Source organism: Aythya ferina (genome assembly GCF_964211825.1).
Source record: "Aythya ferina genome assembly, chromosome: 1".
NCBI classification, from domain to species: Eukaryota; Metazoa; Chordata; class Aves; order Anseriformes; family Anatidae; genus Aythya; species Aythya ferina.
In genome coordinates this window covers 119,209,944-119,225,850 of record NC_140296.1, presented here as the reverse complement: position 1 = coordinate 119,225,850, position 15,907 = coordinate 119,209,944, and the positions used below count along the sequence as shown (strand labels likewise).

The 15,907-nt window shown below is 43.7% G+C and overlaps 1 protein-coding gene across 1 annotated transcript in view; it reads right to left on the bottom strand.

Annotated features, from left to right (window-relative positions):
• LOC311430119 (uncharacterized protein) overlaps positions 1–15,907 on the bottom strand; it is a 146,559-nt gene that overhangs the window by 104,125 nt on the left and 26,527 nt on the right. Inside the window, exons 4-5 of the mRNA XM_084506486.1 lie at positions 4,521–4,785; positions 2,091–2,179 (exon numbers count right to left, since the gene is read on the bottom strand). The gene's annotated coding sequence lies outside the window, so the exon portion shown is untranslated. The remainder of the gene's footprint in view (positions 1–2,090; positions 2,180–4,520; positions 4,786–15,907) is intronic.

Genomic DNA, 15,907 nt, shown 5'->3' with positions numbered 1-15,907 from the left:
GGAGTCAATATATTCATCATCAGAAATAAGGCCAAGTTCCCAGGCAAAGCTAAATGCATCTCTGCTGGTGTCACCTGCACTTTCTGTTCAGAAAGAGAGACCCGCTTCAGTGAGGCAGACTCACCCTTAATCAGGCTTGCAGCACTTAAACTGTTTGAGTAGGAAAGAGCAGCAGCTGCTTGTATGCCTGGGAGGGAGAGGCTGGCTTCACCTCCCCAAGATTGCTGTTGTCCTAGACAGGAGGATTCCAGTGGGTTTGGAATGTGCAAATGGTTTCTTCCCATGAAGGTGTGAACACCCATATAGCAAATTTAAGACTACAAAGAAAAAAAAATCCATTGATTCCACTTAAAAAAAAAAAAAAAAAAAAGAGAGAGAGAAACAACTTGAGAGGGTTAGTTATGTTTTTTTTGTTTGTTTGTTTGTTTTTTTTAAAGTTGCCCACCTTAATATATAAGGGAGTACCAGTCATTTTTACTGCTGCCTGCCCTTACAGCCCCTCAACACACCTCCTCTGCCTGCCTCCCAGAAAGCCATGAAAACGTTTCCTTACTCTGCTTGCCATTTCCTCAAATGGAAGAGGAAACATGAGCAAATCAAGACTGAGGAATGAAATATATTGAAACAGCAATATAAGTACTACCGTCTCTCTTGGTAATCTCCTTCAAATCTTGTATCCAAGGACCTTAAGAAACTTCACATAATACTGATTTTGTATGACAAGTGCAATTCCCCTTTTCAAAGGGAGGGGAACTAAGCCAGAAAGTGAAAGACTGTCTCCTAAAATCCTGAGCTGTGTTTTAAACCAAAAATGGATTACTGTAGGAAAATCTTTTCAGTACTCCAGTCTGAAAGTTAACACTGAGATATTAAGTATTTCAAAAACGGAACATGTGTATGAGAAATCATATATCCAAGCTATTTCACAATTTTTCTCCTTAAGTTAGCTGTCACATATTTCTTAACATTGAAAGCAAAGTGTTCTTCAAACTTCCAGGTAGGGTTATTTACTTCATTCTTACATGCAAGTCAAAATACACATTCAATTCATCAGCTGATATCATTCATCCATTTTAAGTCATGAAATCAGATTTTTTTTTTTCCCCTCCTCATTCTTGTAAGGTAGCAGAGTCCCTATGCTTTTGGGGAGTACAGTGTGACACAGGACAAGGAGAGCAACATGAGTATATTCAGTAAAATTCAAGGATGAAAAACCTCATTTAAATTTCCTCTTGAAATAAAGAGAACAAAGATTGTGCTTCAGAAAGTCTGTTTAGGACATACAAAAAATATGATTTTAACTCCATTTTGAAGCACATATTCAGAAGTAACACAGCTTGTGCACACAAAGGAGAGCCAAGCCTCTTTTAACCTTTCATTTCTATAGAAATTGTCATAGCTCCATCAGTGAGAGACCTTGAGACCACCCTATTGACCCAGCAGAGGAAAGAAGCTTTCCATGAGGATCTATACCAGGCTCAACAATATTACCTACCCTTCTCTTCCATCATTTTTGCCTTCCCTACAATGAAAATGCTTCCACTTTATAAAGCACTTAGGAAGTTACAGGGGAAAAGAAAGTAATAAAAAAACAACCTGAAAGGCATTGAACCATCATCCAGATCACTTACTACTACAAAGACTCGAGTACATCAAGAAGCGATACCCAAGACAACATCTGCTGAAGCTAACAGGAGGATTCATCTTCCAACCTGAGTCAAAGGAAGCATCTAATATTTTGCACTTACCCCCACCTACAGACAACCAAAGCTTAAATAACCTGTGAGCCACTCTCTTTAATTTTCATTATAGGCAGAATGGCAGGGCCCAGCTGGGAAAAGCAATCTGCTAGCTTCTCACCAGCTGGCAACAATCAGGGACTAAGTGCATGGAAGGAGTGAGTGCTTCACTTCAGACACTTGAATGAAGTAATGTTTTACAGTGCTAATGTAAATACAGTTCAATAGAGAGGATGCTGGCAGGAAGCCACTGTAAGGACATAAATTCGTGGTGCTGGAAAACCAGCTTGGCTTGGCCTGCTGAAGTAGTTCACAAAGCAATCCAGCATTTCATATAAATAAACTTTTTACCCAGGTAGTAAACCAAGAGGAAGGCTGGATTATTCTATCAGATGCCATGATTTAACAGATGGTTCCATTTCCTCCACAACTCACCCATCCTGAAAAACAAGTGAAAGAGGTTCTCAGATATGTCTGAGTTATTTCAGCTAGACAAGTCAACTGAACAGCACACAAAGCAAGTGAGAAACTACTCTCTTCTTGCTCGTTCTCACTTGCATCACACAAGATAGTAATTTATACTGTCCCCAAATTAGGAGATTTGGGCTGTGAATATGTATCTGTAGTGGCTTCTCCAAAGAAGAGAGGCTCTCCAACTGTTGCTCAAAAGAGAAGCCACTGAATCCTCTTGGATTATCACTCATTTTTATTTCTCTAGCCCTGCTGTTTGCCTCTTGCAAGCTCTTGATAAATGCTAAGCCTGACAAATGCTTGGGAATTCATCCAGTGCCCAGCTCAACTGTCACAGGAAGAGCACAGAGCTGGCTGATGGCTGTAGGTACGTGTGCTCACTGGACTCTGCAAACAGGCTGATGAGGGCAGTCTGAATGCAATGAAACACCACAGAGGGGTTTCACCTTTGTGCTCCTGGTAAATCAACTAGCTGTGTCTTCCATCATCAGTAACAGATTATGCCACTGATTCAGCATTGATTTAGCCCAGGCCCTCAGTTTTCCTCCCTGCTTGTAGGCTGCTGTTGAACCCAGTAAGTTTCAAGAGGTGTAAGGCTATCCCTTGCAGGCTTTCCATTTCCTTCTTCCATACCTTTACGAGTCTGTGAGACTGTGTCTTTCTACTTGTGACTTCACTTCAATTTCCCATCACCTATCTCCTGTACTTTGTCCTCATACTAAACTAGTGTGGTGGCAGTGCCCATGGCAATCGTCTTCCCTTCCCTTGGGTTCTGCTGTCGTATTTCAGATCCCTCCTTAGCGCTGCCCTGCTTTCCAGCAGTGAGCAATACTGATGCACATTACCTCGAAACAACAACGTGTCTTGTCCTTATCTATATCATTTTCTATTCTTAACAATATCATTCAGAAAGGGGTTACTATGACTCATCAGTAGGAGGTCTCATTACTTGCTAATCCTAGGTTAATGAGTTTTTGGGATCCCACTGATTGTGCCTGGATGTGCAAAATGACTGGGATGCCAGTGGTGGTGAAGTCTGACAACTGTGTTGATGGCAGTAAGACAGCTGGTAGTCACATTCAGCTGTGTGTACAAGGAAAGTCTGTCTAAATCACCTCTTCAACATCAGTCACTAGCCCACGCTCCAGGTATGTAATCTGCTTTTTAGCCTAGGTTCCTTGGACAGACCTCACCCTTTCTTCTGACAGAAAGTAATCCAAACGCTGGACTACACTCCCAGGGAACCAGGTGTCCTTAGCTTCAGTGCCAGGCTGTTCCTCTTTCTTCCTGGAGCATCTGTTCTATCAGAGATAAACAGGGCTGAATTTCTCCTCACACAAACCTACTGTAAGTATCTAAGGGGTGGGTCCATGCACTCTCGGTCAATCTCTGTCCTGCTTCCTTCAGCTCAAAGCAATGCCAGGAACTGTGTACAATCAGCTACTATGGTTTTGTTCCCTACTCTGAGGAGTTCTGCTCATGTTGATATTTCACAGCGTTTTTGTTAGGGTTAGTTTTGGGCTGTCACAGAATATTAAGCTGGAACCACATGTCCCTCAAACCATCTTGCCTTTTATTAGAACTGAAAAGCTATCTGTGGCCACCAGGGCTGCATATTGTAACATAATGTAACTGTACATTCCTTCTTCCAGTTCTGGTTTTGGGGAAGAAAACAAATCCTCTCAAACTGTCTGAGGTCACACAGCTCTGTAGATATTGCCAACACCCATCCCAATATTTTACATATATCCTGACATCCCCTGGGTGAAAGTGTTTGCACATCTGGCTGGGCAGAAATGGAGGTATTTCACAGGAAAATGTAGCAAGCTATTGCTGTACGGAGGACACCTGCAATGTAGCATGCCCTGCGTGCTCTGTGGGATGACATCCATGACATCTGAGATCAAGAGGAAGGCTGCTGGTGCAGAACCTCTGCTTACATTTGGAATTCATGTAGTGCAGTGCACAGCCCTTGTTCTCACCTCAGACTGTAATTATACTCCTGAGCTATATAATAATCTCCATAAGCATCTATGCAGACTCCAAAGCATGACACAATACAGGCACTTCTACCACTAATACGATCTTGTCTCCTTGATATGATTTTTGGAAGCCTGCACTTGACTCAAGAAGCAGGACAGGGTTTTACGTAAGGCAGAATATAATGAATTACTAGCAACTTTGGATAGCTAACAAGAGAAGCCATCACAAGGGGCCTGGATTTCCCAAAAGTACTAGGTTCCCAGCCTGATTGGTCGAACATCCTTGATAACACATTTCAGGTACAGTAAATGAATGAGGAAAACATACCCAAAGCATTTCTGCAGTTTGTAGACTCAGTACGAACAAATGTGAGCTCCTTCTCAAGTCATTCACTTAGGTCAGCTTTCCAACACACTCCTTCTCTTACTCATCAGAACTTCCAAGTTGCCAACAGCTGAGACTCAAACTCTGGACTTGAAGGCTTGGGCTTCTCACATCTGTGGCTGTCATTACCATCTTAGGCATGCTGGAAGGGAGGCGACAATGGATACTGCAGGCAGCGATTTAAGATGTGGCCATGACAGAGGTGGAACTGGAAGGAAGAGAAAATTAATTTACTAACCAGTCATGTACAAACACACTCCCAAAAAAGAGCTGTTTACATCCACCATCTCTGCAAACAAAGAAGCCATTTACTTTTCTGATTTAAAATCAGGACATTGGGCATTTTCTCCTTAAAAAGGTAGAACCAGCAGTGCAGTCACTTGCAAGCAAATTTAAATTCAAATCTCCCAGCCTCAGGAGGGAGAGAGAGAGAAAGAAAGAGAAGAGGGTCAAGCTCCATGGAAGAAAGGGAGAATGGTCAATGCATTCAGGAGCAATGACGTGTGGAGACTTAAAACAGTAGGGCATGTAGAGCTACATTTAGAACTAGAGGAAAAGGAAAATGGACAAGGTAGAAGGGAAGGAGCTGAGAAGGAAACATTTTAGTGGTGGGTTGTAATTTGTATCCTCCATTCTGCTGTGAACTGCTCTTTAAGACCATTTTGCCTAGAAGCTGCCTGCTAGCTTTGAAGCTTGTCCTCTGCTCTCCCAACCGCTTTCCTAATGGGATCTTGGATCTTCATTCTTTTTGGTTTTCCGGTTCTCTGCACAGCTGCTTGCCAGGTTTGCTAAATTCCAAAAACCTTTCCTGACACCAGGGCTGCAGTCACTGCAATCCATGCACCATGCTCAGGAAATGGGAGCAGGATACTTGTGAGCTGACTTTTGTTATACATTCAGCAGACAAACCCACAGCTAAGGCTATGGGATGGAAAAATGGCATGAATGAGAATCCTATCTTTTGTGGCTAAGGACAGGAAAGGCAGAAATACACAGATGAGGTGATGAGAGGCCCACTAGTAGCAGCAACAGAAAAAAAAAATAGATTTTTAAAAATGAATCATACATTCCAGGGTTCAAAATATGCAGTGCTCTAAGACTGGCTGCTTTTAACAGGACATTATGGTCATTTATAGGCTATGCATTTCATATCTGAAGTGACAGATCTTGTGCCGTATGCCTAGGAAACTTTCCAAGGTAATACACAAGACTGCAAGAACATCCAGATGTTTGTTCACGTAGTTTCTCCCACCTCTGCAGAGTCCATTCTTTATTAAGTAGAAGAGTTGTCAAGAGACACATCCACTTTCAAGAACGACAGCTCCGAGTCCATGTCCTGTGCAGACAGAAAGGGAAGGGGGGCTGACACTGCTGGTGCTGTTCCCAAAAGAAAGAGTGACATATCAAACCACTGAAATTTCCTACACTGCTGTCTCTGTGTCTGCAAACTGGGGCTACCATAAAGGCTGTCATGAGGCACGTATTTCAAAAGTGTGCCTTGAAGCGCCTGATAGCAGAGGTCTGGATATTGCTAAATGTCAGCTTTCGGTTCCAGGATCTCAAATAGGAAATAATAGAAATAGACAACATTTATCCTCTAAGATAGGCCACAATGTGTGGAACAGAAAAAAAATAGCATTGCCACAACAGCCCCTTTGTGAATGGCGCGACAGGGACTGAGGCTTGTATTTATATGAGCCTGCACAGATCCCCATAAAAACACTGGCCTGAGATGGGTCAGTGGATGGGCTAAATGAAAGCACGATGGCATTGTTCTGCGTTGGCCCACTAATGCCAAGAAAAACACTTAACAAGGCCTAGTCACATGTATTTCTGACCTGCTAGAGAGCGTGTTATGACACTTGCTTCCTGGAAAAACAGAAAGGGAACTTGCTTTCTACAGAACTGGATCTGTGGTTGAGGTTTTGCAAGTAATATGGGCTTGCCACATGAGCAGGGCTTCTTGTCACCCCCGCATCACACCCTCTGAGCTTCTGTTGAAACGAGAGGCTGCCTTCTAGGGGGCACCCAGCTCGTAGCACGGGTGAGGGAGAGCTCCCCTGGGCTGAGCCCCTTACTGGCTCTGTCCTCCTCCAGCTGTAGCGTCAGCTAGCAAGGGATGAGGGAAGAGACGTCTGTTTCAGATTAAGGGATCAGTCCAAAACGTTCTGTTCAATGCAAAAAAAAAAAAAAAAAAAGAAACCAACACACCACAGTGTCGCCGTGAAACAGCCAGAACCCTTCAAAAGGGAGAGGATGGGAGGAATACAGTAGATGGCAAAGTAACTTCTTGTTATGACCTGCCCAAGGATGGCAAGTGGAGAACCACGGGAAGAGCAGTCATTAGAAAGGGTGTTAATTAAGTACCAAGCTTGCTGCGGGATAAGGGCTTCACCATTCCTCAGCATTATTACATTTTTCAAACATAAGGTTCTCATTAATCTTTAAGTAGAGAAAGAAGTATCAGTTCCAAAGTAAAAAAATAAAAATAAAAAAAATAAAAAATCCAGCAATAATTCAACATTTTCCAAAATATTAAAGTTTAAAAAGTATGGGGAAAAAATGATTTGTGCCTTTTTAGACAGCTACGGATTATAGAAGGAGGTTATTGGCTTTTCTGGATTCTGTATCACTCTTTTCCCCTACCATTCCTCACAGACTTACAAAACTTGGAAGCTTACTACGCAGCAGGCTCATCAAATGGTGAACTCATCAGTAACTTCTCAGCAAGACTTCAGTTTTAATAGGCCTCTGATTACAGGAGGGATATTTTTGTTTTGCTTTAAAAGAAGAGCACCGATACAATTTACATATGTTTATTTGGAGGCTATTTTTCATGAAACATAAACGGAGTTGTTTTTTTTTTTACTGATATTAAAAGCAGAGGGACGTTTGTGTATCAGGAGGCCTCACGCCAAGACCTGAAGTCGGGGTGAGGCTGTGAGTGCCAGCCAAACTTCAGCACTGCCTGGGAACGGGTTATTGCTTCAGTGGATGTTGTTATTCTTTATTTAGAATAAGAAAACAGCTTACCTCGTATGGACCAAATGCCCCACTCGTATCTGTTGTTCGAATTGTCACTGCTGTTAAATGTAAACATTTATTTTCCTTGCAAAACCATTGCCTGTTCAATTCACGGCAATAAATCAGATAAAAGCAAGAGTTTGAGTGGGTTTGAGGCATCCATACGTGTCACTAGATGGCAGTGCAAAACAGTTATGGTATAGCTTAGTGGCAAATCACAAGGCTGTGAAGCTTGCAACTGGCTGCCGTGGGAGAACCTGCTCATGTATCCACATCCCCATCCAGAGATGCTCTGAAGAGACAGGCTACACAACCCACAGACATGAACACAGAAAGCACCAGTTATCGTTCTCAACAGCAGCCCCTACACACTGCTCTCGCAGGTGTAGTGAGAGCCTCATTCATACCCGGCTAATCCGCTGAAACCAGGGGCAGTGGCAGAGTTGGGGCTGTTTCCATACTGAATGTGGCCCTGACTTAGGAAATCTGTCGGGCACGTTTCCAGCTTCAAGCAGATGACTGGCTCACTGTCTGCCCTTAAAGCCTGTGGTGTGGCTGAGCCTCAGAGTACGTTTCTAAAAATGATATGGGGAGGTGTTCTGGCTATTAATATTTGAGATCGGCTCATCAGACTTTAGCAGTTAAAAAAAAATAAAAAATAAAAGCTGAAAGCTAGCTTGCCACCCCGCTGGGAGCTCTGGGAATCAAGCCAGTTGCCCCATCTCCCACTGTACCTGGACCAGTGCTCTCAGCTGTGTTCAGCTCTGAATTATAACCCCGCTGCCTCTCAGCTTCCAGGCTGCCTGCAGTTACAGCAGTGTAGCTGCACCGGCAGCGTTAGGATTGACAGAGATGAGAGGTGAGGACAATTCAGCTGGGCTTTTGCAGTCCTGCTAACAAGTCTGGTGATGATGCGCAAGCCCAGCTCACAGAGAGCTGTGCCCATCCTGCAGGGCCAGCAGGGCTTGTTTGTCACTAAAATCAGGAGGCGGTCTTCTAAATCCCCTGGGGAATCAGCACTGGAGGCTCCAAAGGTCTCACCTTCACGTAGGGTCACAAAGCATGTGAAAATGGAGTGGGCACTTCCTATTTTACTTCTTTCTGCCCAAGATGTGTGTATGTGTCCACTGTGCTCCAGGACTGAATGCCAGAACCAGATGGTACAGGTGCAAAAGGCTGATAGGGCCGTCCAGGACTTATTTCCCTGCCCAAAATCTGTTCTCTGGTGCTCTGCCCAGCCCAGATTTAACTGACCCGGGCACCGTGAGCTCTTGCCGTCTCCCTTGGGAAGTCATTTGCGAAGTTTTAATACATCACTTCCCATGGCCTCATATGCCTCACCCTAGACTTGCCTTTGTCCACTGATCTTATCGCCCCAGCCTTCCCTGTAAAAAATCTGCTCCCTGGTTCTTTATATCACAGCTCACTTTGGCTTGTCATTTGCCCAGGCTTTAATGTATCTACTTCTTTCACTCTCTCCTCATCAGTCAGCCTCTCAGTCTCTCAATCACTTCTGCGTCCTTCTCAAAGAGAATTAAATCCCCCCCTCTATAAATAGTTCTGCTTGGTGTTCCAGCCCGCTGTTGATCTTTCCATTACCAAAACTTCTTGTCATTTTATAGCCCGCTCTCTGCTGTGCATGATGGCATGCAGATGCTACTCATACAGATGTTAGACATTTTTGGCTACCAGTACAGCAATAAAGAGCTATTTTTCTAACACAAAAAATTGAGATCTTGCCTTAAATGAACTAAGTCATGGAGAGTCAGTTCTGTATTGGGTTTCCTTTGCTTCTTGTTGCTGATAAGCAAAATCACATTTTGCCACGGATATCCAGGGAAAAAAATACCCATTCTTCTCCTTCATATCGTTCTTTAAAAGCTCCCTAAAGCCTGTCCTTTGCTAAGATACCTCCACACCACTGCCAATGAGCCAACTGATGTAACTTTGGCCAACGGTGTGCTAACACAGTGGCCTGGCACTCCTGCCTCTATTATATCATTGTTCCTTGAGCTCTTGCATCCATCTGTCTGTAACCACCTATTGCTTTCAGCAGAAATTACAATTTCCCTGAAGAAGAGCTTCTCTGGATGTTCCAGGTTCTTGATTGCAGGTACAATAGCATCCTGGCCCCAGCCAGGCTCCTAATAGCTACCATGGATGAAAACACCAAGCCTCACTCCTTTAACTAATTCTTAGCAGTTAACAAGAATAAGTTTATATCAGATGTAATCCTGTATTTCCAAGGGTGAGATTAAGGGCAAATACTCTTGATATGTCAGTCACAGTTTAGTGTCAGACAACTATTGACAACAGATATTTGTAGAGAGATGAGACTTCCTTACCCCAACGATATGACACTCTAAGATATCTACATGTAAATCACATTTCACTCATGCCTACATCACTGTACACTTTTACATTGATACTTAAAACAATCTCATCTTGGTAGATAGTGGTTTTCAGTCCTTTGTTTTCCATTTTGAGTGCACAGACACACACACACAATTTTGTACTTGGCTATATGATGTCTGCTAAACCTTGATTCTGCCAGTGCTGACACATAGGTGTAAAGCAACTTTAACAGTTCTGGTCATTTGTGTGTTAACATTTCCATTGCTACTGGAAAAATCCCAGGTCACTTCCCCTCAGTGGAAGCAGGAGCTTGCTATAGTAATTATGGAAAAACTAACAACATCCAGACATGAAAATTTGGACCAATTATTTCACCTGGGATCTCTTTCACAACATATTTGCCTTCTCATTTCTTTCTCCCTCCTCTCTAGTTTTTGGAAGGCTGTGATCCCCTTAAGTTTTCAGCTTAATCACATCCTATAAATATGGGCAAAACCCAGGAGTCTTCACTGAAGACACGAACTTTGCCATTGATTTCAAGGCAGCGGGGTTTGTATATCAGGAACACATGTGGGTTTATGTACAAGCCTGTATTTAACGTGAAGATAAGAAGGCAAAGCCAGCAAAGGAAATATCAGTCTTAATTTGGTATTTTTCTGAAGGAATCTGTTATACAGATTTCCCTTGTTTTTGTTTTGCTCATTTTGGAGGTTATGAACTGTCAGGGAACTTTTACCATTAACACAGCTTTCTGGGGTGAGACAACAGGGAACTAAATGCACTTCTTTTGGTCCTCCAGGTCTGCTTTCTGCTAAGCAGCACAGGCCTCCTGCCACTGCTTCTCCTGTGACTCAGCCCACTCGCTGCAGTGAAATGTTGACAGCATTGGACTGGCTCATCCTGCGGATTTAGAAAGAAGCCGTCTGGACTGGGAGTCACTCTACTCACCCGTTACATACAGAGGTACCAAACTCAATGGTAAGAACTTACTGTACTACTGTAATATTGGTGCTCCTAGTTCACGGGCACTAGCATAAAGGTCTGCAACAATGATCTACAGGAGAAGGGCAGTGACAGTTTGTCTCTGAATGCTTAAAACTAGGAATTTATCCCGTCTCTGTATATTGTAAGAGAATCGGATCCAAAAAGTGAACCTTGAAATGCTCCCTAATGTATAGTCTATCAGATGTATCATTTCAGTTGTGAGCCCCTACAGGAGTATAATCCAAGAACAGCAGCAATATATTAATAAAACATGCTTCAACCACTTTTTTTTTCTTTCTTTTTTTTTTTTTTTCTGGCAGATACTACTTTGCACTGCAGCCTAAAATATATAATGAAATCCAGATCTCACTAGTTGCTGGAATGTCCTTTGTCAATAACTGTGAAAAATGTCTCTCACCCTGCAGTGCGAAACTGAGCTGTGGAATTTATGTGCATAAGTTCTTCCACTCCTAAAACGCAATTAATCCTGAACGAAAATACTGACACTGATTGTGCATGGCAGAGACCACTCCCTACCTCTGCTGTATATCCTAATCCCTTCTGCACCTATTCTGTTTATGTGAATTTATTGCTTGTAAAGCAGACTCAGCAACCTCAGAAACCCAGCTTGCTTTTTGTTTGTTTGTTTGTTTTTAATTAAAAATTAGTATCAGCATTACCGAACAGGAAAGAGATGGGTATGTAAATCTCCTCAATGTGAGACACCACATCAGAGACCAGGATGCTTTTTCATTCTTTGATTTATTTTGTTTTTCCCTAGGGAAACCAATTTAAGATTCAACTGCTTTTTTAGTCTTTGGCTTTGTGGAAAACATCCACATGACACCAGTTTGGGTTTGGTTCTGACCTGAGCTGAGTTTGGGTCACCGATCTAAAAAACCTACAAAATATATTTCCCAAATCCTCTGGACCAATGTCGTGCCTAAGGACTTCTCACACCACTTTGCACCCTCTTCATATGTTTTCAGTTGAAAGCACCAGAATAGTCAGCATTGTTGTGTTGCCAGCTGCTGACCACTTGACATAACTCCATGAATTATGGTTTAAGAACTAGCTGCCTACATCATTCTGCACATACTTCTGCTTCCAGAAGTAGTGCACGAAGATCACTGGATTTATGTCTCTGTACACTTGTGGAAGGATGAGATTAAGCAGATTAGCAATTCAACCCTTCTCCCAGGTAAGATTTTGCCCCTCCACAGCCACAGAAGGAAAATAAAATTATGCAAGGAAGCAGAAAGAACTGTATTTGCCTGTCAAAGTACATATCCAGGGCCTCCTCACAGCAAATGAACCTCTTAAAGGAGACTGTGGATGTCCATCCTGCTCTAAATGATTCCACAACGTTTGATTCCATTTTCTAAATATTTGAGTTTGAGCAGATCCTTGTCCATTTCCTCTCTGTCTCTCAGAGGGCTTCTCCAAGCTTTTCACTTTACATCTTCAAAAGGCCCATCTTTTTCTCCTGCATGGCTGGCCATGGATGGTAGTAGACAGTAGCGCTCAATGCCACTTCAAGGACAGAAAATAAGAGCCCTGGACTTCCAACCACTAGTACTCCTTTCCCCCATTTTTATGACCCCATCTACAGGCCCCTGTGAAGCACTTGCTCACTTGATAGTCACAGCGCCTGCTGCAACGGGTACCCCCACCCCAAGGTAAGATTACAAAGTACCTGGTAGAGAAGATCTGGTTCAGCCCAGAGGAGGTGAAGGAGAGCCACAGGGTGTCACTGAGCTAGACACAGGAGTGCCTGATACTCCTCGTATAAAGGAAAAAGAGTGAATTCCCTAGAGGTGAAATTGTGTAATGCTCCTCATAGCAAATAAAAAAAAAAAAGAAAAGAGCCATGAAAGCCTGCAAGTGAGCATAAACAGCCTGAGAAAAAGAGTGGTGCATTAGCTGTAAATGATAATATCTCCAGCTGTCACTTTCAGGCTTGAACTGTCTTCAGTCTGACCTGAAGCAAAGGGACAGAAACACTAAATTCTTGTTGTATTTTGGTGCCTTGCCTTGCCTTCCCTTCCCTTCTCTCTGTAAAGCCATACAATCACCAGGGAGATGAAACTTCAGGATATGTTTAAGGGATCCTTTGACTTAAAACCATAGGGGAATTTTAATCTTCTCCATTAGGCAGTAATAAATGTTAGAAGAAAAATGTACATACAGCCATGTAACTAGTCATTTTTATATTCATCCACAAAGCATTCTGACACGTAATCACTGAGCACAGCCCTGTTTTGGAAAGCTCTTCTGTTGCTAAACTGTAGCCGAGCCTGGTTTTTAAACAGGATCCTCCTCCACTCCTACCCCTTCAATTTTTATAATCAAAACAAGTCTTAAAAAAAAAAAATCTTGGATTTAAATTACAGGGCGCAAGAAAAGAAGTTTATAAACCAGAATATTTTAGGCTAGATAATGAGGCCCACAAAAATGTGAGGCAAAACCTCCTCTGAATCAGTGGGCTCTGCTTTCTGGCAGAATCTCATTGAAGTTCCTCTGCCCATGCAGAGGAGAGCTGAGCCTTCCCTGGTAAGTGGAGAAGCTGAATGTATTGCACAACAATTCCTACTTGATCTGCTTCCACATGTGCACAGCCATAAGTGATTGCATTTGGACAAAACGGTTGTCAAAGAGATCAGACCTGGGAGTTCTGCATGAAGTCCTAGTGTTTGTGCAAAGAGAGAACTTGCATAAGCACCAGCTTCCAGCCTGCTTAAATCTATTTCACACCACAAAGAGGAGCAGCGAGCACCAGGTGAGAATTTCCCCTCTGTGCAGGAGGGCTGGCAGATCCCCGGACAAAGAAAGGGAGAAGGAAAAAGAACGCATGCTGGAGAAATGAGGTGGCACAGATCAATGTTCATTCAGACCCAGGCTAGCGTGAAGTTCTGTTGTGCAGAGGTGCAAAAGTGGGATGAGAATCCTGGCCCTTGCAGCTGATGGGTTCACAGCTGTGGCCAAATTCATTTAGCCCTGCAGCTGCACTTCGTGGGACAATCCTGAACCTCAGCATCACGAGATGCCAGCAGTACAACTTCCCTCTGGGGTTATACTCTAAGAGAGGGAAGCTGGCCCCACTCATGGATTAGAGCTCACCAAGTCTCCTTGTCCTGCTCAGCCCAAGAAAGAAGGAGACAACTGCATCTGTGACTGACCGAATCCTACACGTCAGCAGCTGCATCACCGAGAAAACAGCTGCAGCACGCCGCGATGGCTCTACGAATCCCACCAGTTTGGGATTAGGTAACGTGGTTTGCAAGGCCGGCAGATGGCAATCTTTGTATTCGTTTGCTCTCGTGCAGAGCATTTTCATCTCAGCATACATAACACCCGTTGCATCAGTCAGTTTGGGGTAGGATTTGTGTCGTTCCCAGCCAGAAGATGTTTTGTTCTTCCTGGCTGACATTTCCATCCCAGATGTCAACCAGATGGAGAACAAGAAATGGGTCTATATGAGAGCTTTCCTCTCACCAGGCAGCTCTGCAAACCGGACATGGAGAGGTGCTAAACTCAAGGCCACCTTGAGCACAGGCCAATAATAATACCCAGGTATCAGAATTTCCCTGCATCTCAAATAGAGACCAAACTTATGGGGCTGCAACTCTGTCAATACCTTGGGAGGCTGAGCCTCAGTATTGAAGCCTTTAATTTTAAAGTCTGTGCTGTCAGTGTCACGTTGCAGCGTCAGTTCCTAACAACACTGCTGGGGACTCCACAGAAAAATGGATCTTTAAAAAGGGAAGATTCAAATGGGGCCACCCTATTTGCCAAGAGTGCCTTTCTATTTCAGGAGCCCGATCTGACAGACCAGGCACTGCTCTTTTTATTATGGGTCACTGCTTTTTCAAGCCTCCCTGTACTGACTCCCTTTCCTGCTTCCATCCCGGGGACTGCTGCTTACACTCTTCCTTGTTATTTCCCCAGCTGCTGGCTGGGTTGTGACCCCAGTCACATCCCTGATAACAGCTTCCTCCCCCCTTAGGCGAGCGAGGAGCCAGCAGAGTTCAAGAAACCTGTCCCTTGCTTGAGGAGCAACGCCTGCTTCGCAGGATTCAGACTCACTTCTCTGTGCTCCAGCCACCCCCACTGGCATAATTGGGGAACCTCCACCTGCAGATCTGCCTCCCAGCCCCTTCCCTCCTTTCACCTTCCATGGCAGCAATTTCTCTTCCACTCTCTGGAGGACTGCCTGGAAGCCTACTGCAACAGAGAGCTTTGTCACTCCTCTGGCTCTCTCCTTCTTGCTGCTTTTCTCCTTCTTTCTCCAGGTTTTGCTGGACTGAGAATGTGCCCTAATTCAGGAGGTAGCTGACTGCCCTGTTAACTCCTAACCAGCTGCAACAATGCAGTCGCGTGCGCACCCCTTCACACATGATACATATTTAATTCCAGTACCTAAAGCAGAATATAGGAAGACCCACAATGCGGTTATTCTTGAACAGATAATACTTTCCCTTTGTGGACAGAGCATTCGCTTTCACTTCCCTATTAAAACCGCTCTGAGGGCTGTGAGGTTTTGCATTCCACCTTTCTCAAAGTGCTGGTGTCAATTCAGTGAAACAAAGAATAGATTTCCCCAAGCCTCCAGAGAGCTGCACCCTTCAGGGGTGGGTGTCATTTTGCTCTCAAATTTCCCTTGGAGATGTGTCCATAGGGATCACATCCCATCCTTCTGCCTTGTCTTCCAGTCCTCCTAAGAAGCTCTCTCAGATGCTTGATTTGAAGACCCTAAACAGCAGAAAACCTCCACATTCTTGGGGAAATTATCCCAGGGCTTAACTGAGACCACTGTTTACTACCAGTAACTGCAATTACTTCAAGTATGCATTTGCTAAGATTTAATTCCTAATCATTGGATATGGTTAAGCCTTCCTCTGCCGGATTACAAAGCCATTTACTTTCAAAAGTCTCTTTCCTGTGTATGCACGAGAAGATCATGCCCA